Genomic DNA, 25,971 nt, shown 5'->3' with positions numbered 1-25,971 from the left:
GTTGTATTAACTTAGGTGCCTGCATACAATAAGCACCAAATGTTTGTTCAATAAAAACGCATACCTTGATGTGTATACATGGTTCTTTATTCTGTCCTTTTCTCTGTGTACCTTGGAACATCTCCATAATAGAAAGGAAGGTGAAAAGTGTTCCCTGGTTTTCTGTTATTAAAGGAGGCTTCAGTTATGGAGTGAGCCTCCTAAAGATGAGACCTTGTGGTTTGAAACCTTGCCTAAAACGTCCTCTGTGCATGAATATTGCCTGTCCATGCCTCTAGGCAGAGAGCAGGGACACGATCTGTAGATTCTCAATAATCAGATGCCAGTGTGTACCGCACGTGCTGGAACATCCTGCTTGAAAAAACCTTGAAACCTTGATTTCCAGCCTGATTCTGTGACGTCACCAAAGCTAGGTAATTATCCAAGCAGTACCTGACCTTTCTGACTGCTCCCCCCCCCCCCCCCGCCGAAGATGGAAACAGGGAGGCAGTCAGACAGACTCCCGCATGCCCACCAGGGGGCGATGCCCCGCCCATCTTGGGACGTTGCTCTGCTGCAATCAGAGCCACTCCAGCGCCTGAGGCAGAGGCCACAGAGCCATCCCCAGCGCCCGGGCAAACCCCGCTCCAATGGAGCCTCGGCTGCGGGGTGGGGGGGAGTGGGGGGGAGTGGGGGGGGTGGAGGGGGAGAGACAGAAAGGAAAGAGAGGGGGAGGGGCGGGGAAGCAGATGGGTGCTTCTCCTGTGTGCTCTGGCCAGGAATCGAACCCGGGACTCCTGCACGCCAGGCCGATGCTCTACCACCGAGCCACCCGGCCAGGGCCCTGACTGCTTATCTTATTGGCTGGCAGCTCTCCAGGGTTTTAATGTAAAGTCTCTCCCCTTGTTCCTGGCACTTTGAGGATGACGATGAGGAAGTAAAGGGCCGTGTGCAACGTGGATGGACAGGAGCCTAGGCTGGAGAGCTCCTTTGAAAGGGGCAATGCCATGTGCCTCTAGGGGCCAGAGCCAGGCCCCACGGGGAGCTCCGGGGAACAGGAGCTAGCCAGCTGGGAGAGGGGTGGGAGGTGGCACTGGAGGCAGTGTGGATATGGAAAAACGAGATTGGTTTCCCAGGCCTCAATCTGCCGCTGACTGCTGTGAGCCTTGAGCGAGGCACTTACCTCTCTGAGTCTCAGTGGTCCTGTCTGGGAAATGGGGATATTAATACGGGCTCTGACTACTTCACGTGTGAAGTATATAACTCTGAAGTGCTGCGCATATGTTGTTATAAACAGGCGGTGATTGATAGTGTGCTAGCAGCGGCTCTCCCTCGCCAGCCAGCCGGGCGTGCCAGTCAGTGGGAGCCTCGGAGGCCTGTCTCAGGCCACAGGAGAGTTCTGTGACACCGTCACCACCACCAGAACATTGCTGCCTTTGAGGATTTATTCTTAGTGTCATGATTTAAGCCATTATCAATTACTGGGATACCTTATGAATAATAAATTATTATATTTTTGCCCCACCCATTTGACCCCTTGCTAGAAGTGAGGTTGTTTGTTTTCTTTTGTTTGTATTTTTGAGAGCTTAAATGGGACAGCCAGATTTTGGGGTTAAGGGGAATTAGAATGGCCTTGTGGGGGCAGGGGAGAGGGACTTGGATGTCTAAGTGGCAGCACAGAGACACCTGGAACCAGGATATAAGATAAGGAGTAATAAGGGACAAGCCATAGTCTTCTCAAAATTTCCTAGTGGTCTACCTATTCTCAATACTTTTAGTTCCTTTCTGACCAGTGTCCCAGTCTCCCAGAATCAAGGTGAAGCAGATACAACTCCAGGCTAAAGATGCATCTTGTATTATTAACCTCTGCTCTTGCCCCAGTACTAATCAGCTGGGTTGGTTCCCATTGGCCTGTCTGTGGAGAGAAGGGCGGGACTGCAGAGTGGAGTGTGGGAAGTGGGCATGAAAGTGGCATTTTTGAGGGCCGGGAGAAGGTGGGATTTGGAACCACTTGGTGACGGAACAGCAGGCACACAGCTCCCACATGGGCACCACATCTCTGACAATCACTCCCAGGCTGTTTTTCCTTTTTCCTTTCCTTTTTCCTTGCCTAATTAACTTAAACTTTCTGATTGACAGCTTTCATCACTTCTGGCAGCTGCTGAGCGACGAGATAATTTATAGATGCATTGACACTATATGATTAGGACAAGTACAGTAAATAACAAATGAGAAGATGACTGTCAGTTATCTGAAGCATCCCCCCACCTCCAGAACTTCCGCCCCCCATCTTTCTAATTCACTCCCTCCCATTTCAAAAGCAAGCCCCAGGTAGACGTGTACTGCTGTCATTCAGGGACCCATGGAGCATGGGACACCTTTCCCCACTGCCGGATGACAAAGATGATAGCCTGTGGAAGACTGCCATTGTCCCAGGAAGCACAGCCCTGCCATGATGCCCAGGGGCTTCCTCATCGCTGCCCGTTTCTGCCTGGGGGAATGCATCACTTAATTCTCAGTCCTGAGAGCATCTTCAGAAGTTCTCCTGTCAGAACTACTTTGCTGGTTGCTGGGGCATGCTGTGGGCTTAGTCTATCCAGGCTGGGTCTGGGACACAGGGTCCCTGGGCTGGTCACTTCCTGCTGAAGTGACCAGAGCACTTCATCCATGGTGTCCCCTCGATGCCACAATATGGTATCATTTTCTCTGTGGCCTCACTGGGAAAGAGGTTGAGAATCTTGACAATCATGGCTGGTCTACTTCTAGGCCAGGCAGTAAACCACCCCAGGAAATACGGGCATCAGTCCTGAGCTCTTCAAAATTCTTTGCATCCCATGCTTCTCAAGAGTGCTCCTTGTCACCTCTTCTTTTTATTAGCTAGAAACACTCATGGGAGTCAGCCTAATGCTCTTTTTCTGGCTAGAGCATGGTTTCCCTTGTCCCCCTTCCTTTTACTCTACATTCTCTGTGTCCCTTTCCTTGGATGAAGAACACCTGACCCAGGTCACAAGGGGTTCATAGAGCAGGTGTTCACACGTGAGGTGTGTGTGCCCTGTACATTTATAATCAGTACATTCTAGGCGTGATTCAATCAGGGACGCTTGAGCATATACAACCCAGAGCACTTAGATGCCGAATGGAAAAGCTCAAGCCTATGTCACCGCAGAGGCCGGCACACTGGGCATGCCCCTCCCGACATGGACCCCTCTCGTATGGCTGGGCAGGAACCATCAAGCTCTTAACCTGATGGATGAGGTAGCTTGTATTCTAGATGACTAAGTAGACAAATATATCTTGTCAGCCTCTGGTGGATTACTTGTTTTATGTGGGAAGCAATGAAGCAATGGAGATCCCCGTTGAAAGATTACATTTTGTTACCAATTTTTTTGTGTGTGTGGGTGTTCTTTGTAAAGAGCCAAGCATGACAGACTGAGAGGGAGCCCAGAAAAAGATGAGCTTTGGGATTGTGAGAAGGGGTCGTGTCGACCTTATTCTCAGCTTTCCCTCAATGGCCTAGCACAATGCTCAGGACACAAATAGCTGTGCTCGTAAAAGCATTGCTAAACTGCATGGGGGAACTTATTTCATTGAGGTTAGGGGGGTGTCCCTTGCTTCAGCTTCCTCGCCTGACAACCAAGGCTTGCTGGTTTGGATTCCTTGAAAGGGAAAAATTGGGGAAGGAGACAATAGATACATTCTGCAGATCCAAGTCACTTAATTTCTTTTTTAAGTTTTTTCACTTTTAAACACTTTTGGATTTATAGGAACTTTCAAATGTAAACTAACCCAAAAGGCACTGGCATGGAAAAGGAAAGACAACTTTTATGGAGGCAACAGTGTGCATGCTGGGGAGACGCAGCCTCCGGCAGAGACCAGTTCCTCTGAGACAAAGGGGAAGCTGTCTTATAGTCACAAAGCCCCAGCCCAGGTTCCTTGTTTTATGTACATTAGGTGCCCAGATTTGCATGATTCAGATCAGTCTGAATAGCGCACATGGTTGTGATTGGTCGTTGTAGCAGCAAAGATGATACAATTCAAGTAGTTCTGATTGTGTGGGCAGGTCCCAGTCCACTGGGAGAAGATGAGACCAGGGTTGCCTTGTGGTGTTGGCCCAGATGGCAGGAACAAACAGGGAGGGTGCAGTGTGAGATTCCTCCTGCGGGGTAGCGTGTGTGAGGATTTCTGTCAGAGAATGACCGCTAGGTCGTTATTATTTATAACACTTGGGCCCTTGGTCGTCCAATGGGAAGTGCTTCGCAGCAGATAAATTCCCTCTCGGGTTCCACACAAAGATAGTACAGAGTAACAGTTATGGTTACATAACTGTAGCACAATATCAAAACCAGTAACGGACATTGGCACAGTGTGTATGTATGTAGTCCTGTGCCCTTTTATCACGTGTGTAGATTCATGTTGGCATCACCACATCAGGTTGCACAGCTGCTCCACCAGCCCAGAGATCTGCCTTGTGCTGCCCCTTCATAGTCACACCTGCCCCTCTTTCCCCCACCCCCATTCCTACCCCCTGGAAACCATTCATCTGTTCTCCATCTCGATAATTTTGTAAACTGTTATATAAATAACTTCTGGTTGCCTTCCTATAGAATATTGGACATTTTTTAGAACTCCCATTTTTATTTATGTCTAGTGCATTTTTTTAGTGTATATAGCTTGTTAAGTGGTTGTTCTCAGGTATACATTATTTATGTATAGTTTATCAGTCTATTGGCATTGCATTTTACCAGATCCAGTGAAGTAAAGATACTTTATTTCCCTTCACCCTTTATGTTTATAATATAATTGCCTTAGATATTTTCTCCACATACTTGAGAAACACATCAGCGTTATAACTTTTGCTTTAACCCTTAAACATATTTAGAAAGCTCAAGGGGAGGATAGTCTAATGTACTTGCCATATTTTTGCTCTTTCTGTTCTTTCTTCCTGGTGATCTAAGACCCCCCCCCCTTTTTTTAAGTGAAAGAAGAGAAGATAGAGAGACAGGCTCCCACAAATGCCCTGACCAGGATCCACCTGGCAACCCTATCTGGGGCCGATGCTTGAATCAGTTGAGCTATCCTCAGCACCTGGACTATGCTCTTACCAATTGAGCCAGTGGGTATGGAAGGGGAAGAGAGAGAGACAGGGGAGAGGGAGGGGGAGAGAAGCAGATGATCACTTCTCTTGTGTGCCTTGATCAAGAATCAAACCTGGGATGTTTTTACGCTGGGCTGACCCTCTGTCCACTGAGCCAATCGGCCAGGGACAGATTCCTTTTTCTAAAACGAAATCATTTCCTTTCTGCTTAGAGAACTTCCTTTAGCCATGCTAAAGGTAGGTCTGCCTGTGACAAATTGTTCGTTTTCCTTCATCTGTGAAAATGCATTTATTTCCTCATTGTTCATAAAGGATATTTCTATTGGGTTGGTAGTTCTTTTCATTTAGCAATTGAAAATATTATGCCACTTCCTTCTGACATTCATGGTTTCTGATGAGAAATACGCTGTCACTAGACTTACTCTCCCCCTCTAAGAAAGCTGTCATTCTAACACCTGGGTCATCTCTGTGTTGGCCTGTGTTGATTGTCTTCTCTCATTCAAGTTGACATTTTCCTTGTTCTTGTTATGATGAGTGATTTTTTACTGAGACCTGGACATTCCAGTTATGATGTTATGAGAGTCTGGATATTATTTGAAAACTTCTGTGATAGCTGGCTTCCTTTGACACTGACCAGCAGGGAAAAGGAATAGCACCTCACTACTGCCAGGTGGGAGTGGTAGTCCAGGGTCCTCACTAGGTCTCCAGTGATACCCAGTAAGGCAAAGTCTGCTCGTTGCTGCAGGTGGTAGTTCAGGCCCCACACTGGATCTCTGCTAATCCAATTCCTACAGGGTCACCACAGAGGGGAAAGGGCTCATTGCCATCAGGCAGTGGTGAAAGTCTGACTCTCCTGTGGGCCTCCCCTGCCACCATCTCAGCAGGGAGAGGGAGATGTGCTTCATTACTGGCCAGGCAGAGCAGTTCATTTTCTGCCTCTCCACGTGGTCTCCACTGACGTCCTGGAGGCTCTGGGGACCCTCATTGCTACCCAGTGGGGAGGATGTCCCAGCTACCACTTGGCCTTGTCTGACACCACCCAGCAGGGGGTTTGGGTGCCTCAGTATAGCTGGGCGAGGATGAAAGTCTCAGTACCCTATGTGGCCTTTGTTAGAGGAGGTGGGGGCTTGGCTAAAGTAGAATAATTATTGCCTGAGGTTTTCAATTTAAAAATGACCAACTAATTTGAATAGACAGCTTTCCAAAGAAGACATAAAATATGGCTGGTTAGCACATCAAAAGATAGTCAGCATCATAGGTCATTAGGGAAATGCGAATCAAAACCACAGTGAGATACTACTCTGCCACTTATTAGAATGGATGTTGTCAGAAGAACCAAAAATAACAAGTGCTGGTAAGGCCATGCAGAAGGTAGAACCCCTGTGCATTGTTAGGGGGAATATAAAACAGTGTAGCTGCTATAGAAAAGAGTGTGACAGTTCCTTGAAAAAAAAAACAAAAACCATACGAATCTAGCAATCCCACCTCTGGAAATATACCGAGAATTGAAAGCAGGGACTCCTGATATTTGTACACCCATGTTCATAGCAGAACTATTCACAATAGCCAGAACATGAAAACAACCCAAGTGTCCATCAGTGGAGGGATGGAAAACACATGTGGTATATATATCCATATGTGGAATATTATGTGGCCTTAAGAAGGAATGAAATTCCGACCCATGCTGCAACTTGAAGGAAAAAAAGAAACATTCTAAGGGAAATAAGGCAGACACCAAAGGACAGATATTGTAGTAATCCACTTATAGGAGGTGTCTAGAGTAGTCAGATTCAGAGACACAGAGGAGAACAGTGGTGACGAGTATCAGGGAGGGAGTGGAGTTAGAAGGGTATTATTCTAATGGGTAGAGTTTCAGTTGGAGAAGATAAAAATGTTCATGAGATGGATGGTTGCGATGGCTGCACAGTAGGGTGAATGCACTTACATCACAGAACAGTAATGCATTTTAACTTAAAATGGTTAAAATGGTACATTTTATGTTATGTTTATTCTGTCACAATTTTGAAAATAAAAGATTTTGTCTCTCTCGGTGCCCCATTCTTGGGCCTTTGGATAAAGAAAGCAGGCTTCAATTGAGTGTTTGTCTCTCTGTACCACTGGTATTTTGGGGTTGCCCAGAAATCCAGGGAACTCATGTCATTGTCACGGGGTTTCTGCCCAGTCTGCCTTATTCTCTCCACTGTTTCATTTTTTTCTGCTTGTTATATATATAACATTCATGGATTTTAGGTGAAGTTCATGGGAGGAATAGGAAAAAAATGTCTATTCTATTTTTCCAGAAACAAAAGTCTCCAAATCACTTTACAGTATTTTATGGGAAGAGTTCTGTCCAGGTTTTATTTATTTCTGTCTCTTGTGAAGTCTCAATTGTTTCAATTTAGTATATAAAACTATGGCTGAAAAAAAGCCTTTGTTTTTATAACAAGGGCTGCTACCTCTGAAATCATATGTTAAAAATTTTAGACATTTCCAGAGCGGTATTATAATGTCAGATAAGCAGCCTGTTGTCACCCTCTGTGACGTGTCATTCCCAGCCTCTCTTTTGTGCCGTATTTTATAGATGCAACCCCGGGCGTGTTTGAAGAGTGCCCTCTCACAACCATAAATTCACTCCATTCTGCTTGTGCTGACACTTCTTGTCCCAATTGTTTGATTCTTCAGCTCATGTCTACTGTCCTTCTTACACTCTTATGAGCATGTGTGATCAGGCGTCCTTAGGTTGCACTTGTCTGTTTGTCCTCATCATAACTGCTAGTTTTTAAAATACTCTTTGGATTAAAAAAATACAAAAAAACATCTGGTATGGCAGTAAAATCGATGGGTTTGGATTAGGCAATGTGGGTGCTGGTCTTTATTTCGCTATTAACCAGCTGGTCACTTCATTCCCCCAGCTCTAGGTTTTGTATTGTTGAAATGAAGGCAGGAAAATTGAGTCATCCCTGTGGGGGCTCCCTATTTGAACAGCATTATGTCTGCGGTACTCACCCCAAAGTCACAGACATTGTCCAAATGGGGCAGGGCTGGGGATGGGTTGAGAACACAGGTGTCACCATGGCCGGTCTTCTTAGTGGTTGTCTGCTGAAGGTAGGGACCAGCAGTTGATGGACAGACAGTGTGTGTGAACATTCCATTAAGGCTACTACTTGAGATTTATCGCCATAGTTTTTTATCCTCATTGATAATTGCACTTGGAGCAATACCCAAATTATGAGTCCACATATGCCCCTCCCCTGTGAAGTTAGGTGCCTTAATCATAGGTTGTCTTGTGCTTTTGCCTCTTCCATTCCATATCCTCACTGCCCTCACCCAGTTCTTCCTTCTTGAAGCTGCAGTACTTCTCCTAGGAAAGTAAGTCATCAGCATTTTCTCCAGGCCTCCCGTGGCCCTTGTATGAAACACAGGAAAGGAAAGCTAGCCCAGGGCCTGCTGTCCGCCAGGAGAGGCAGAAACAGTGCAGGTAGGATGCACAGAACCCCTTTCAGGGTGAGAGGAAGCAATAACATGAGCGCAAAACCAGGGCAGAAGGGCAGGGACATGCGTGCGGGACAGCTGACGGGAGGGCGGGACGGGTGAGCAGACGGCTCAAGGAGACAGGGCTTTAAAACCCAGGTCCATGAGTTTAGTACCTATGTCTTCTTCTATGTACTTTATTGTTTCAGATCTTATATTTAGGTCTTTGATCCATTTTGAATTAATTTTAGTACACGGGGACAGGCTATAGTCGAGTTTCATTCTTTTGCATGTGGCTTTCCAGTTTTCCCAACACCATTTGTTGAAGAGGCTTTCTTTTCTCCATTTTGTGTTGTTGGCCCCCTTATCAAAGATTCTTTGACCATATATATGTGGTTTTATTTCTGGGCTTTCTATTCTGTTCCATTGGTCTGAGTGTCTATTTTTCTGCCAATACCATACAGTTTTGATTATTGTGGCCCTATAATATAGTTTAAAGTCAGGTATTGTAATGCCCCCAGCTTCATTCTTTTTCCTTAGGATGACTCTGGGTGAGGGGTATGCAACATAATTTAATGACAAGATAACCTAGACATGTTTTCTTTGAATATATGTACCCTGAATTATTAATGTCATCCCATTAACATTAATAAAAATTTATTAAAAAAAAAAAAGGAGATAGGGCTGCAAGCTCAGGGGGACCTTCCGTGGGGTGGAGATGAGTCATCCTCACCTGTCAGCCACCGGGCCTTGGCAAGCTGGCACCTTCTCCTCTCCCAGGCTCTGGGTCACTTTTAGCTGCCAGCCTTTGTGGTGGCATTCTGCATCCCGTCCCCAGTATATCGGCTGGAGGGACAGGGTCACTTCCAGAGCAGCATGGCTCGGCTGGTCACCAGTGCCCACTCTGACCGCAGAGTCTGCATTACCTTGGCTCCTTTCAGGGCGCCGTGGTAAGACAGCACCCCTCCCATTTTTGGGACACAAGACACTAGCTTGCCACTATTCACAACTAGAAAGGGCATAAAACCCCCACACCCAAATCATGGGAGGCATTGTTTTAAAAGTTTTTCAAGAAATGGACCCCTGCCAGGAACTTGGTACATGACATAGTTTTCATTTCCAAAGGACCATGATTTCCATGGATCGCTCTGTGTAAAGGAAGTCAAACCCAGACGTCTAAAGTGAATGAGAATAAGCATGCCTAGAGTAAAAAGCGGCTGGGCCACGTGTGCCTGTGTGCCTGTGTGCATGTGTGTGCGCTCAGCACAGACGGCTCTCAGGAGGGAGCACCGGCGATGAGCATGGCGCCTACCCTGTCCTTGTCCTTGCTCCCTGTGCTGCCACACGGAGTGTTCTCCTGCCTTTCTCCCCCTGCACCCTGTGAAGGACAGGAGCCCCGCCCCGTCCATAGGACAGCGAGGTTCTGGCACCCGAGAGGAGACCTGTCCTGCCGGATTAGGAAGGGTCTGGGTCAGCACACCCCCCCACCATCTCAAGGCCCCCCAAGACTTCCCCCAGGTGGTGTGCTGGGTGTTTCCAACCTTCCCCAGCAGAGCCCACCTCTTCCTGGCCATCTAAACTCAATGGGATGTCAAGAGTTTTCACCAGCTGAGAGGAGGGAAGAAGGAAGGGACAGAATTCCCAGTCCCCATGCAGCCCCAGTAGAACTGACAGCAGGGTAGGAGTAGAAGCAGGCCCTTCTCTGGATTGTAATGGAAAGGGTGGCTCATAAGGACTCACAGCTCACAGGCTGTGGGAACTCTGGGCCTTTGGGGCCAAGGCATTTACTAGGTCTGTTTAGAATGAGAGAATTAGGGGCTGGAGATGGGGGACACCCAGAACGTTATGCTTCTATTGTCCACTGAATAGAATAGAAGCCACAGATAATTACTACAGAAGCCCTGCTCCTCCTTGGGGTTAACATAGCTCTGCTGGCCGTGAGTTCAGAACCCTTGAGACCCCTGAGAGACAGAGCATTGGAGCCTTGGGCCGCGTCCTTCCAGCCTCACCTGCCCTTGGGTTGTTGGGGGGCTGGCTGTGGCCTTCCAGCTGCCACAGAACCAGCCATGAGATGGCCTGGCCAGCCTTTATCTCTCAGCCGGGAATCCTGGAGGCCTCCAGCTTCCTGAGAGGCACTACAATGACAAAAGGACAGCAGAGCCCCTGGCCGCAGAGAAGGGGTTGTGTTAACCAAGCAAGTCTCCCACATCCCGAAGGTCCCCCCTCTGACTCCTACATCGGGTCTTTAACTCTGTCCTCTGTGAGGAGGACGGAAAGCCAACCTTCCTTCTGCGCAGTGCCCCGAGGACACTGTGAAAGGCTGTCTGTTTTCCCTTGGGCTGTTTGGGGGCCATGAAAGGCAAAGGTCTCTGAACTCACAGGGCCGCTCACTCCCAGATGTTCCTCAGAGCTCTTGTTTAGGGTCAGGAAAAGCCCTTTCAGGGCCCAGAGCTGACTTCTTGATCAAGCTTGGTCCTGTCTCTCCACCACCAGGTTCTCCACCACCAGGTTCTGTCCTCTCAGCTGCATGGGGCTGGTCAGGTTATGTGTCACTGTGAGTCACAAGGGTCCATAGGAAAAGCAGCTGCATAAATGGGGGACCCTCTCTACCCTCCCTTGCTTCCACCTCAAGGCCACTGCTTGACTCCCAGAACACCTCCCACCAGGCCTTCTTCTGCCCAGGCTGGAAAGGCAGGCCCAGTTTGAGAAAGTTTGTTTTTTTTTGTTTGTTTTGTTTTTTTTTGTATTTTTCTGAAGTTGGAAACGGGGAGGCAGTCAGACAGACTCCTGCATGCACCCGACCGGGGTCCACCCGGCATGCCCACCAGGGGGCGATGCTCTGCCCATCTGAGGCGTCGCTCTGTTGCAACCAGAGCCATTCTAGCGCCTGAGGCAGAGGCTACAGAGCCATCCTCAGCGCCCGGGCAAACTTTGCTCCAATAGAGCCCTGGCTGTGGGAGAGGAAGAGAGAGACAGAGAGGAAGGAGAGGGGGAGGGGTGGAGAAGCAGATGGGCGCTTCTCCTGTGTGCCCTGGCCTGGAATCGAACCTGGGACTCCCGCACGCCAGGCCTAGAACTCAGCTCAGCCTGCCATGAATATTGACATGTGCTGTGTGGGGGGCGAGACTCAGCCTCTGACTGAGGCTCTGAGGGGCATTTGAGTATGTGGGCAACCTGGGTCCACCCTTAGCCTTCTCAGTTAGCAATGAGGCCAAGCCAATGCCTGCTACAGAAGACAGCCTGAGCTATCTCCACAAATTTTCTATAAGTTTTGGATATAGGTGGGAGAGAGGAGAGAGTCAGGAGTCAAAGATATTAGGTTCTCATTTATCATCAACTTCCTGAGTATCCTCAGTGAAGTTACAGACTTCTCCTCATTTGGAGTAATAGTAATCAACCATTCATTGAGCACTTATTAGACTCATTTTTTTAATATATGTACATTCAGAGAGTGATAAATATATAACAAACATGGAATGCTGGCTGACCAATCAGAACAGATTAACAGATAAAAACAACCTGCTGGGGTGGCCCAGCCAAGTGTCAGCTGAGTACAGTCTCACTTAAATCGCACACAACCACGAAACGTAAACATTGTTATTACCTTATTATAATTATTATTCTGTTTACAAATTCAGACTCTGGGACCCAGAGAGGTTAAGTACCTTGCTCAAGGTTATATGGCTAGAAAAGATAATGGGAAAGAGGAGTGTGTGGTAAGGATGCCCAGCGGGGTCATGGATTTATAGCTGTAGAAGCACAAGGCCGTCTTGGGCAGGTGACTGAGCTGCCACACCCCCACCCCGTCTCACCCAGGCCTCGTGGGTATGATGAACTTGGGGCCTAGAAAGCATAGACCTGACCAGCCAGAGCAGCCAGGGCCTGGTGAGACTGCCCACCCCAGGATGATGCAGGCTAAGGGACCACCAGGGACTCCACCAGGCCAGCCGCAGGTGTCTGAACAGAAGGAAAGTAAGCTGCTAGTTGCTCTCACACAACTCCCCGTCAAAGCCTGGCATCCTGGGGACAGATAGACACATTCATGTCTGCAGACACTTCTCCTCAGACACCTAACCTGGAGTGTCTCATCTATAGCATCGCCCAGTGCCTCATGGACCAGAGGATGCATTTGTGGTGATAAGGTTCTGCTAGCCTAGCTCTTGGTCACAAGTTGGAGAGAATGTCCTGGAAGGGAAGAACCTGACGGGCTGGGCAGAGGCACCTGAGTGAGCGTGCTGTGCTCAGGGACTGGGTCCCTGAGGTCACAAGCGCTGCAGCGAGGACTGCCCCATTCCTAGAGGAACTCTGCTGTGGGCAGGCATGTCTCATCATAAGGTGCTCCAACAAGTGCCCTAGGCCCTCTTGCGACTGCTGAGGCATCAGGAATGGGGTGGCGGGGGGCAATGCTCAGCAGACCTGGCTACTCAAACCCGGGTCTCCGTGAGGTAAGAGGCACACAAAGACCAGGGCACCACAGTGGGACAAGCACACTGCCTGGGGCCAGACTGGCCTGGGGCTCTGATCACACACAGAAGAAAGCACTCAACTGCATGTAAGGAAACTCGGTTCTGGTTCTAGCCCTCCCATCAATTCCATTCAATTTTAGTTTGGTCATCTCTGGATCATAGTAAGTGCTCAGTAAATCATCTTTTTTTTTTTTTTTTCGAACCAAGGAATAAATAAATATTTTCACCAGTATATAATAAGTCGGTACAGGTACTTAACAGAGGCCTATAAAGTGGACTTAATGCCTTTTCAAACTACTGAAGTCGGAAGGTGGGGCTTTGTTGGAAGACCGTGCCTGAAGCCAGGTTTCTCCAGTCTATTGGGTGCATGCCAACATTCCTGCCCGATATGATGGTATTGGAGAATAAGTAAGAGGAGGAGTCACTGAGAGAAGACTGGAAAATATGGAGATACATCCAAAGCTAACAAACTAAAATGTAGGTGAAATGTATAGTACGGATGTTGGTGAATGAATGAGTGAAGAAACAAAAGCAACTTGATAAATTGCCCATGAGTACCGCTCTTCTTCCAACCCCATGCCTTCCTGCTCCCTCCCCATCTGCTGCTCCAATTGCCATATGAATTTATTGCTCCTGCCAAATGTAGTCAGCTGAGATGGAAATGTTCATTTATTGGACCAGACATGTGTCGACACAGCTCTGATGAAATGCTCCTGCGTGCCACTGCGAAGCCCGTGGTCTGGGGACCGCTCCCTGACCTCTGCAGAGCAGAACATCTGTGCTTGAGGTCTCACTGCTGCTTCTGGCTGGGTGTGGTCCCCATCCTACCATCTCTCGCAAGCTCTACTGCCCCTTCATAAACTTCACACGAGCCACGTTTCACCAAAGCCACCTCCGTGGCTTGGTTCACAGTGTTCCTTCCACCTGAAGGGCCATCTGTTGCCATTTTTAGACCATCAGACCCTTTCTTTTAAGGTTCAGGCCATCTGCTGGCCCCTCCGGACAGCCATGTCTTCTTCTGGGCTGGGGACGTGCCCTCACTTCTCTGTCCTTGGAACTTCCCGCATTCTAGGTATTCCATGCACAGCTGAATACAGTTGGCTCTTGAATGACATGGGCTTGAACTGACAAGTCCACTTGACTTTTTTTTAAATAAACACTGTAAATGTATTTTTTCTTTGTTATGATTTTCTTACTAACATCTTTTCTCTAGTTTGCTTTATTATGAAAATACAGTCAGTCTATAATGCATATTGCATATAAAACAGGTGTTGATTGACACTGTGTGCTCGGTAAGGCTTCCAGTCAACAGTAGGCTATTAGTGGTCAGGTTTTGGGGAAGTTGAAAGTTTACACGTGGATTTTCAACTGCATTGTTCAAGGGTCCACCACATGTGGTGTCCTCTCCTGCTAAACTGTACACTCGTTAAAAACTCAGCCTGTTGGACAAATATCAAGTCGCCCACAGGCCAGGTGCTCAGTGCAGTGGCTTGGATAGGGGAGAGGCACCGAGGTGTGGTGCGAGGGAGTGGGAGTCGGGGTGAGGCACACCGAGGCTCAGGGCCTAGTCAGTGAGACCTGGCGCTTCCCGACAGCTGTGCGCCAAGTGACGGAACTTCCCTGAGGTTCAGCTTCCTTCTCTGGAAGACAGGATCACACTAGTTGCCCGAGGGATGAGAATTAATTGATTGACTGTGTTTACACTCAAATAGCCTCTTCCTTTTATTGTCCTGCCTCACTGGGCTTCATTTATCCTTTTCCCTTAAAAGAACTAACAGCAGTGGTGGGATTCAAATAATTTAACAACTGGTTCTCTGCCCTAATGACCATTTTAAGTATAAAAAAACAATATACCAAAAGGTGGTTTATTCTTTCATGCATTTAATACTTAAGAACAGTAAAAGAGGTACACAAAACTAGATTATGTTACTAGAAAGAGTTTTAAAATATTAATGAAAAATATTAAATAATATCTGACAAAAAACAATAAAACTGTTATTTAAGACAGTGATCCCCAACCTTTTTTGGGCCAAGGACTGGTTTAATGTCAGAAAATATTTTTACTGACAGGCCTTTAGGGTGGGTCGGATAAATGTATCACGTGACTGAGACAAGTGTCAAGAGTGAGTCTTAGACGGATGTTACAGAGGGAATCTGGTCATTTTTTAAAAATAAAACATCATTCAGACTTAAATATAAATAAAACGGAAATAATGTAAGTTATTTATTCTTTCTCTGCGGACCGGTACCAAATGGCCCACGGTCCGGTACCGGTCCATGGCCCAGGAGTTGGGGACCACTGATTTAAGATATTTCCATATTCCTTCTTGATTGGTGTCCTCACTTGCAATTCTTTTCACCTACGGATGGAATGAACTTTACTACAGGTGCTTAGAATATGCTGTTGCACAGATGAATGTTAAAAAAAGAATAAGGAATGTAAATTTGTGATTTTCATATTGGGCAGCTGCCCAGGCGCCCACTTTAGAGAGAACCCTGATTACAAGTTCATTCTAACAACTGGTTTGCCCAACTCAATGAAAAATTAGGTATTAGGTATCAGTTCTGCTGAACCAGTGTGAACTGGTTGAATCCCACCACTGACTAACACCTATCAGTGAGACCTTTTGTTTCTTCATGATTCACCACTGGGACAAAGACAGTTTTGTTAAGACAGTCAAAACTACGTAAGCTGTGGGGAAGACACCAGCTCCTGAATCTTGCTTTGACTGAGTTTCTATGACCTGTGCTGAGTGAGTAACATGAATACAGATGACTGAAGGGAGTGGACTTAACTCTGAGGAGGTTGCAATATTCACCAAGTTCAGCTCAAGGCCAATGCCTGGATCAGGGCTTCCCACCCTGGTCTCCGAGGAAAACCACTGTCGTTTGTGATGCTAATAGCTATTCTGAAATAATAAATCAACAAAAGGATTCTGTGTCCAGTGTAGACATGGGATCTAGAATAAGATTGAAATGCTCTCGTTGGTTCTTCATGGTGTTAGGGGCAGGGGCCTCCCAAGTTCCCTGGGTATAACTCTCAGCACATACCTTGTCATGTTAAAATGGACCCTCACCCTGTCCAGATCCTTCTCCAGGCTTAGGCATCTCAAAGCTGGGGCCAGAGCTTCTTCACCTGTGGATGCCCAGTGCCAGCATAGTTCCTAGAGCATGGTAAACAATAAACGTTTGCTGAAATTATGAACCCAGGGTTCCCTGTGGCCTGGGCTCCTGCCTGGACCAGCAGTGTGTTTGATACTGGCCAGGCACCTGGAGTCCCTGTCCGCAGGCCGTGGAGGGTTGAGTCCAGAAGTCAGAGAGGGCAGCAGTGGGATAAAGGGACATGGAGGTGGGTGTTTGTTTGTTTTTTTTGTATTTTTCTGAAGTTGGAAACGGGGAGGCAGTCAGACAGACTCCCGCATGCACCTGATCGGGATCCACCCAGCATGCCAACCAGGGGGCGATGCTCTGCCCCTCTGGGGCGTTGCTCTGTTGCATCCAGAGCCAATCTAACGCCTGAGGCAGAGGCCACAGAGCCATCCTCAGCGCCTGGGCAAACTTTGTTCCAATGGAGCCTTGGCTGTGGGAGGGGAAGAGAGAGACAGAGAGGAAGGAGAGGGGCAGGGGTGGAGAAGCAGATGGGTGCTTCTCCTGTGTGCCCTGGCCGGGAATCGAACCCGGGACTCCTGCACGCGAGGCCAATGCTCTACCACTGAGCCAACCGGCCAGGGCCTGGGTGCTTTCCTTAGGACAGATACTGCGTGGGCTCTAACCTCTCACTGAGTGTGACCAGTCCTGAGCCAGAGGGGTGACATCTAGCCAGAAGGTAGTCAGATGTCTGTGGGGAAGCCTGGCTTGTGCTGGGCAGAGGCGCTGGGATCACTGACTTTCTTTCTTCACTGAATATTCACACATGGCCAGCTCTTTACCCACGGGAACCAGAATAGTCCAGTTAGGCCACCTGTGGGCACGTGGAGGCAGTGGGGACAAGGACTGGCAGGTTCATGCTCAGAAGGCTCTTGCTCCAGCGTGTGTTTGACATGGTACCTGTGTGTGTCCGTCACACACGTGCACACACCCCTTCTGTTGGGCAGACACCCTGGAGCATTGTGAGCGTGACTGTGGTAACCTAACCCTGCACATCCATTCTGAGTGGTACACTGAATCCAATGGATGTTACGGCTTTTCTTGCTCTTATATGCTTTCTCTTCCTACCTGCTCTGCCTTTTAATCCTCCTCATTATTTTTCAGTTCTTTTCTTGAGCAGTTTTTTCCTGTCTTTTACCTCCCGTCCTCTCCCTTCCCAGTGACCTCGCCCCCCCTTCCCGCCTGTGGGCTCTCTCCAGGAGCCACATCAGCACTCTACCCAGTTGTCCATATTCGCCTCTGCTGCTGCCCTGCTGTCTCTGCCCCTCCGGGGCCCAGACAGTCCCCCTGCTGTCCCACAAGCTGCTGTCTGAGCTGGGGTCATGAAAATGAAATATTCAGCTTCTCTCTCATGTGGTAGTGCTTTACACTCTCTCCTCTGAGCTCACAGAAAATGAAAATTTAAAGCAACAATAGCAGCAGGAACAACAAAATCACCACAAGATTATAAACTGATAATAGTCTCTGGAACCCAAGACCCTCTGTTGTGATCAATCCCATTGGCATCAGAGGGTGGTCAGCAGTGTGGGGGGCACTAGAGTCCCCACCATGGTGCAGGCTGAGCATGTCTGCTCTCGCTGGGCTCCGGCCAACTGCCCTGCCTCCACCCCTGCTGCCCCACCCTCCCGCCCTCACACCCTCCTCATGCTCGCCTCTCTGCTTCCCCTTCACCTGTGTTCTTCTCCTCCAGCTGTTTCCCTGACCCTCTCTCTGCACCGTTGCCGGCCCAGTACCTGCTGCCCTTCCCTGCAGCTCAGTGGCCTTCCCTGTCCACACTCAGCTCCTCCTCTGTCCCTTTCCAGCCCCCTTCCCTCTCTGTCTGCCCAGAGGAGCCTGGCCTCAGGCGGACTTGAGTTCAGGGTTTCAGGGAAGCAGACACCTCCAAGTGCACGGAGCCTGTTCCTTCTTGCACCTCAGGTTTTAGCGCACCTGCCTCCTGATTGTAGAGGCTGGCTCTGTTCCCTCTGTAGGTTAGCTCTTAACAGCTCATCACTATTAAAAATGTCTTATTCTCTCCCTCTTTCAGCGTCTTTCTCTTCCAATTGAATGCAGACTTTCTGAGAACGGGACCTCTTTCTTCTTCACTTTTCTCTCTTCTTGTTCAGTGCTATATTCCCAGGGCCCAGAACAGCGTTGGGCACATTGAAGAAGCGCGGTAGGTAGGTAGGAAGGAAGGAAAGGAGGGAGGGAAGGAAGGAAACAAGAAAGTAAGGAAGTAACAAAGGAAGGAAGAGCAAGAGAAAGGGAAGGGGGGAGGGAGAAAGGGGTGATTTGTAAAATTTACAGTATTAACCCACAGAATCCTTGTAACGGCTTTGTGAGGTAGCTACTATTATCTCACTTTACAGATGAGGAAACTGAGACACAGTGTTTAGGTAACTTGGCCAAGGTCAAACCTCTTATAAGTGACAGCACCTGGATTCAAAACCAGGCAGAGACTGGGCTCGTAACCAACATGCTCTGTATCTCATAATATGTACGAGGTTGGCAGTGATCAGGACTGCTGTTCCAGGGCACGTGCCCACTGGGGCCAGAGGAGGAAAGTTCATTTTTTCTTGGCACCTACTGTGGGAGTTAGGGCCGCACGTAGGACTTCATCTTCATCACAACCCTCTGAGAAAGGTGTTAGCAACATCACCTTTCACAAATGAGGACCACGAGGATCAAAGAGACTGAGGTTACTGGCCGGAGTCCCACAGCCAGTGGAAGGAGAGGCCAGACTCACACCCAGCTCTCCTGGTTCCAAACCCAGTGTTTGTTATGTTCCTCATGCTACTTGGCTATTCGTGAAAGACATTCCTGTCAACATTAGTGAGTGCATCTCCGTTCTGTTATTCCCTACACCTGGCATAGTGTTGAGCATCGGACCTCAGGCAAGGGTGTGACATGGTCCAATGGTGAAATTAGGCTTAGCCCTGGCCAGTCAGATGTAGAAGACTTACTCGGAACATGGAAGCTTCCCTGAGTGGGTCTCCATGTACTCATGCCGTGTGTGTTGTGTTGGTTGGCTCTGGGCAGAGGTCTTCTGGGATGAACAGCTTCAAAGTGTTGCGGCCCACCCACCATCTCTTACCATCCCCTCAAGACCCCTGCACGGCAGGGCTTCAGATAGCCGGGACGGTCGTGGGTCTTTGCTCTGTCTGACCTTGAAGATGCTCATCCCTGGTTCCCTCCCAGTCCCGATCAACCTCATCTCTGGGGATGGGAACCAACACTTTTTTAAGACCCCCTAAGGGATAAGCACTGAGGCCTCTGCTCAGCCTTTTGGAGCGGAAGCGCCAGGTTCTTGTCCTATTGTGTCTTCTGGAATGTGGCATGTGACTTGGGCATGAGGAGGCCCAGGCAGATGAGAAAGGCAAGGTAATGATGTAGTTAATCAGTGACACTAGTCCATGCAACGGTATCATCCCTCCCAGGTAGCAGCACATTCTGATTCAGCTAAAAATCACATCTCCTTGGGAGGACGTTGACAAGTGAGGGAAGTGAAGGCCGAGAATGTCAGGATGCTGGCTGGGGCGTTGTTTGGGGCGGGAGGCATTTCACGGTACTGCTGCACCGCTCGTGAGCAGCCACCTGTCCAGCTGTGGCAGAGCTTGGCACCGGAATGGCAAGGAGATACTCCCGGCTGCCTTCCCTCTACCATGTGTTTGACCGGCGCCCATCGGGGGCCCCCACCCTTATGTGTGCCAGGCACACCCACGAGTCCTCCTCACCTGCCATCTAGAACAGTAGGTGTGATGTTAAGGGAGAGAATAAGATTTCCAAGGCTGTATACCACACCTTCTTTTCAGAGATTTTGTCTGCAGTCCTACTCCATGCTGGAAAGAGGCCCGCCGGGGCCGAGACTGCTCTGGGACACCAGAGACGTATCATAGCAGGTGTTGGGGCAGAAACTGCTCCATGCAAGGGCCTCTCTCACCATCTCCATCTCCCACGTGCCCCAGCCTGGTCCATTGGCAGCTTGTTCAGCCTTGCCCTAGGGCACTGCCAGGCTTTCTGTGTGGGGTCACTTGGCCGTAGCCCTTCCCCTCTGCATGCCAGAATAACTTAACTGGACCTGATAACCAGCATCAGGCAAACTAGTGTGGGAGCGGCCATTTTGGAAAGGAGGAAGGGTGTCAGTTAAGGGGCATAGTGAGTGCGATGGGATTAAAGGGCCCCAAAGGGCATGGGACCACTCCCACAATCCCCCCACCCCCTGAGCTCCCAGCAGCTCTCCTTCTCAGCTGCCACTGTTCATTCATGTGAGAGGTTGGACCCAGGAGACACCTGCAGTCTCTCACCAGGCTATAATGACAGGCAGTGGAAGGGATGGTGGGGTTGACCGGGGCCACCTTCATTAGACAGAGCTGGTGTCCTGCTAAAGCAAAAGCTTCCGCTGAGCTGAGTCTTCCGCTGACTTCTGTCCTCTCTCCATGCTGTAATTGCTTGTCTCAGTCATGAAACCGTGGTGGGTGCGGCTAAGGCGACAGGAGAGTGTTACCATTGGGACCTAAATTCCCCGAGTCCCTTTGCACACCCTGTAGGTGAGGAGCAAAGCAATTTCTCATTAGCCCACTGTCTCTCTAAGCAGTGTTTCTGGCACATCATGGGAATTTTGAAACACTAGATAGAGCGTGAGTTCAAGATGGGCAGACACAATCCGCTCAGTGTTGAACCTCTGCTGGTGTGTCGAACACAGCCAGGACGTTGGTAGGAATCAGGGCTAGACTCAGATCATGGCTCCCCCAAGTCATGGACCGCCCTGAGCTCGGTTTCCTTATCCGGGGCACGTACAGCCATTTCCCGTGGTTGCTGGGAGGGTAAGTGACATTCCGTATGTGAAGGTCTCCGTCCAGTTCTGGTCTGTCCTAATGGGAATACTGGCCCCTGTCCCTGCCTCTCACCTACGTGTAGGAAACACACACTTCATTCAGCCAGACACTGTGAACTACATTTAAATGGCACACTAGCCAACAGGTACACTGTGTCTGGTGACCACCAGAATCAAAGTCCTAAAAGGACTATTTTATTTGCCTTTAACTAAAATTCTCGGATATTTTTTCTCACACTTTCAACCCGAAGGGTTAGAAATTTAAAGCTTAGCAAAATACTCTAACAGGAAACTTATAAATATTTATAAAACATGTTGTAACTGTAATATTTTCTGTGTTAATTGGTTTTGCAACCATTTTTATGTGATGATCTGTTCAATTTACCCAATAGTTTGAGAACTTTTGAAAACTTTGCTTCATAAATGCAAACACGTACGAATAAAATAAGACTTATTTTGTTGATGTCCTAAAGCAAATTAGAGGCCACATCTGATTAAAAGTCTTCCACACTTTAAAGTTTCATATTATTAATTAAATCTCTTAGTCACAGTTCTTTTCTTGAGGAACAAATGGGTTTCATCATAGGAAATAGAGTTATCCAAGAGGCACTTTCAAGGGTTCAGAAGGAAAAAGTCAACATAGCCCAACTAGAGCAGTCCAGGAGTTAAATTCCTTCTTGTTACAAAATAAGATTTTCTCTCCATCGAACCTCATAACTTCTTTTTGTCTTTCCTAGCTCGTCTTTTGTGGTCTTGAATATTATTGTAATTCCCTACCCCTTGTTATGGTTATGCTAAGACATAGTGAACTTGACAATGAATGAAATATCTTTCTCTGTTTCTCTATTTGGAAAAATCCATCAATAATTAGACTTCATTTTTCTTTTTTTTTTTCTTTTTTTTTTAATAATTTTATTTTTTTAATGGGGTGACATCAATAAATCAGGATACATATATTCAAAGATAACAAGTCCAGGTTATCTTGTCATTCAATTATGTTGCATACCCATCACCCAAAGTCAGATTGTCCTCTGTCACCTTCTATCTTGTTTTCTTTGTGCCCCTCCCCCTTTCCCTCTTCCCATCCCCCCCCCCCCCCCCCCCCCGTAACCACCACACTCTTATCAATGTCTCTTAGTTTCGTCCTACCTACGTATGGAATAATGCAGTTCCTGGTTTTTTCTGATTTACTTATTTCGCTTCGTATCATGTTATCAAGATCCCACCATTTTGCTGTAAATGTTCCGATGTCATCATTTCTTATGTCATCATTTCTTATAGTGTATATGTGCCATATCTTCTTTATCCAGTCATCTATTGACGGGATTTTTGGTTGTTTCCATGTCCTGGCCACTGTGAATAATGCTGCAATAAACATGGGGCTGCATGTGTCTTTACGTATCAATGTTTCTGAGTTTTTGGGGTATATACCCAGTAGAGGGATTGCTGGGTCATAAGGTAGTTCCATTTTCAGTTTTTTGAGGAACCACCATACTTTCTTCCATAATGGTTGTACTACTTTACATTCCCACCAACAGTGTATGAGGGTTCCTTTTTCTCCACAGCCTCTCCAACATTTGCTATTACCCGTCTTGCTAATAATAGCTAATCGAACAGGTGTGAGGTGGTATCTCATTGCTGTTTTGATTTGCATTTCTCTAATAGCTAAAGAAGATGAGCATCTTTTTTTTTTTTCCATTTTTCTGAAGCTGGAAACAGGGAGGGACAGTCAGACAGACTCCCGCACGCGCCCGACCGGGATCCACCCGGCACACCCACCAGGGGCGACGCTCTGCCCACCAGGGGGCGATGCTCTGCCCATCCTGGGCGTCGCCATATTGCGATCAGAGCCACTCTAGCGCCTGAGGCAGAGGCCACAGAGCCATCCCCAGTGCCCGGGCTATCTTTGCTCCAATGGAGCCTCGGCTGCGGGAGGGGAAGACAGAGACAGAGAGGAAAGCGCGGCGGAGGGGTGGAGAAGCAAATGGGCGCTTCTCCTATGTGCCCTGGCCGGGAATCGAACCCGGGTCCTCCGCACGCTAGGCCGACGCTCTACCGCTGAGCCAACCGGCCAGGGCGAGCATCTTTTCATATATCTGTTGGCCGTTTGTATTTCTTCCTGGGAGAAGTGTCTGTTCATATCCTCTTCCCATTTTTTTATTGGATTGGTTGTTTGTTTGTTGTTGAGTTTTATGAGTTCTTTGTATATTTTGGATATTAGGCCCTTATCTGTGCTGTTGTTTGAAAATATCATTTCCCATTTAGTTGGCTTTCTGTTTATTTTGTTATCAGTTTCTCTTGCTGAGCAAAAACTTCTTAGTCTGATGTAGTCCCATTCATTAATTTTTGCCTTCACTTCTCTTGCCTGTGGAGTCAAATTCATAAAATGCTCTTTAAAACCCAGGTCCATGAGTTGAGTACCTATGTCTTCTTCTATGTACTTAATTGTTTCAGGTCTTATGTTTAGATCTTTGATCCATTTTGAGTTAATTTTTGTACAGGGGAAGAGACTGTAGTCCAGTTTCATTCTTTTGCATGTGGCTTTCCAGTTTTCCCAGCACCATTTATTAAAGAGGCTTTCTTTTCTCCATTGTGTGTTGTTGGCCCCTTTATCAAAAATTATTTGACTATATATATGTGGTTTTATTTCTGGACTTTCTATTCTGTTCCATTGGTCTGAGTGTCTATTTTTCTGCCAATACCATGCTGTTTTGATTGTCGTGGCCCTATAATATAGTTTGAAGTCAGGTATTATAATGCCCCCAGCTTCATTCTTTTTCTTTAGGATTGCTGTGGCTATTCGGGGTTTTTTATAGTTCCATATAAATCTGATGATTTTTTGCTCTATTTCTTTAAAAAACGTCATTGGAAGTTTGATGGGAATTGCATTAAATTTGTATATTGCTTTGGGTAATATAGCCATCTTGATTATATTTATTCTTCCTATCCAAGAACAAGGTATATTCTTCCATCTCATTATATCTTTTTCGATTTCCCTTAACAATGGTTTATAGTTTTCATTATATAAGTCCTTTACATTCTTTGTTATGTTTATTCCTAAGTATTTTATTTTTTTTGTTGCAATCGTGAAGGGGATTATTCTTTTGAGTTCGTTCTCAATTGTTTCATTGTTGGCATATAGAAAGGCTATTGACTTCTGTATGTTAATTTTGTATCCTGCGACCTTACTGTATTGACTTATTGTTTCTAGTAGTCTTTTTGTGGATTCTTTGGGGTTTTCGATGTATAGGATCATATCATCTGCAAAGAGTGATACCTTTACTTCTTCTTTTCCGATATGGATGCCTTTTATTTCTTTGTCTTGTCTGATTGCTCTGGCTAGAACCTCTAGTACCACATTAAATAAGAGTGGAGAGAGTGGACAACCCTGTCTTGTTCCTGATTTAAGGGGGAAAGCCTTCAGTTTAGTGCCATTTAATATGATGTTAGCTGATGGTTTATCATATATGGCCTTTATCATGTTGAGTAGACTTCATTTTTCAATTCTGCCATCTAGAAACAGGAAATGCCCGTAAGTCTCCCAAAACAGAAATGAAACATAGCCCATTTAATTACCAACAAGTAAACTAAGTGATACTTTCTTCACAGGATGCATGAACATATTTATAATTGGCTCATTAAAGTACCATAGAAAAATTATTCAATAGAAAGAGGAGAAAGGAAGAGAAGCAGCAATGTTCCCAGCGAGATGGGGGGGGGGGGAGAAGGGGAGAGTGGGTGATAACCCCATGATGGTGGTGTCGCTTCCGTTGACGAGTCCATGACCCAAAGGTGAGCTTTCGTCCTTTCTTGCCAAAGGAGTATCTTTTCTTTCCCCTTGGTACCTCCCTCCTACCATCCTGGGGAAGACGCTCCTAACAAGCCTTCCTTCAAGTCAGTTCCATAGCTGTTCTACCCTCCAAGGAGTTAGGTGTTTCCTGGATGCTCTGGGAGACTCACTGAGGGTTAATTAGGGTGACTCTACTTTCCAGTTCACACCTGTGTCACCACGTAATTACTAGTAGTTCTTCTTTCATTTTCCAACGTGCCCTGTTTGAATGATAAAATACTGGCCCTGTGTTTCATGCAGGGAGTGTGAAAGTATCATCTTGTAAGTGGACAATGAAAGCTTGCCAATAGTTGCCCAAAGTATGTGTTGAGCAGGTTCCTGAGGTCATGTGTGCCATGAAGAGAGCTAGGCAGCTTCCGCCCCTTGGGGTGGGGGGCAGGCAAGGGGAGAGGCAGCAACCGCTGGAGTAATGGGATGCGCACTAGACAAAGGTCAGGAGCCCTGAGTTTCGACCCAACTCTGCTCCTTGATATCAGTGCCATCTTGGGTGGGATCACTTCCCCATCTGACTTTGGACCAGGCTACTTCCAAGGTCTCTTTCAGTTTCAAGAACCTAACTAATCTTGCGTTGAGTGGGAAATTGTGCTAGATGACATCTGATTCCTCCCCCCCCAAAAAAATTGTTATCCTATGATAATTTTACAAGACATTTCTCTCTGCCCCAAAGGGGAGCTACACTATGAGACTGATGCAACTAGTGTTTTCACAGCACACTTTACAGGTGATAGAGCACCTTTATGGATGTACCCACAGTCTTATGATACAGGACTTTACTTTTACCATCCTCATTTTATATGTGGACAACTTAAAGCTAAGGAAGATACTCTGGGCTCAGACTGCCCAAGTTCAAATACTTGTCACAGCACTCACAGTCTGCACTGTTTGGGTGAGCTGACGTCATCTTTCAATGTCTCTGTTTCCTCATCTGTAGGATTATGATGTTGTTGTGAGGATTAAAAGGACTCATACATGCAGGACACATGGGCAAGCAGTGGGATTTTGGAGCACAATCGAAGCAGTGGATGGAAGTGATGGGAGGAGGGGATGGTGCTGGAGCATCATCAGAGAGGATGGTGTGGTGAACAGCGAGTCAGGGCAGAGCCAGGACTCTTCTCAGGCGCTGCGACTCCCAGGGTCTGCATAGGACCCC

General features: G+C 47.4%; 1 protein-coding gene and 1 non-coding gene across 4 annotated transcripts in view; one reads left to right on the top strand and one right to left on the bottom strand.

The window, feature by feature from the left end:
- Window positions 1-25,971, top strand: part of CACNA1C (calcium voltage-gated channel subunit alpha1 C) — a 777,231-nt gene that overhangs the window by 455,473 nt on the left and 295,787 nt on the right. The window lies entirely within an intron of this gene.
- Window positions 16,668-16,743, bottom strand: TRNAA-CGC (transfer RNA alanine (anticodon CGC)). Its single transcript has one exon. It is a non-coding gene; the product is annotated as a tRNA-Ala (tRNA).

The sequence above is a fragment of the Saccopteryx leptura genome, chromosome 2 (assembly GCF_036850995.1).
Source record: "Saccopteryx leptura isolate mSacLep1 chromosome 2, mSacLep1_pri_phased_curated, whole genome shotgun sequence".
Classification (NCBI taxonomy): domain Eukaryota; kingdom Metazoa; phylum Chordata; class Mammalia; order Chiroptera; family Emballonuridae; genus Saccopteryx; species Saccopteryx leptura.
The sequence above is the reverse complement of the archived record's forward strand: the minus strand, read 5'-3'. Positions and strand labels throughout refer to the sequence as shown.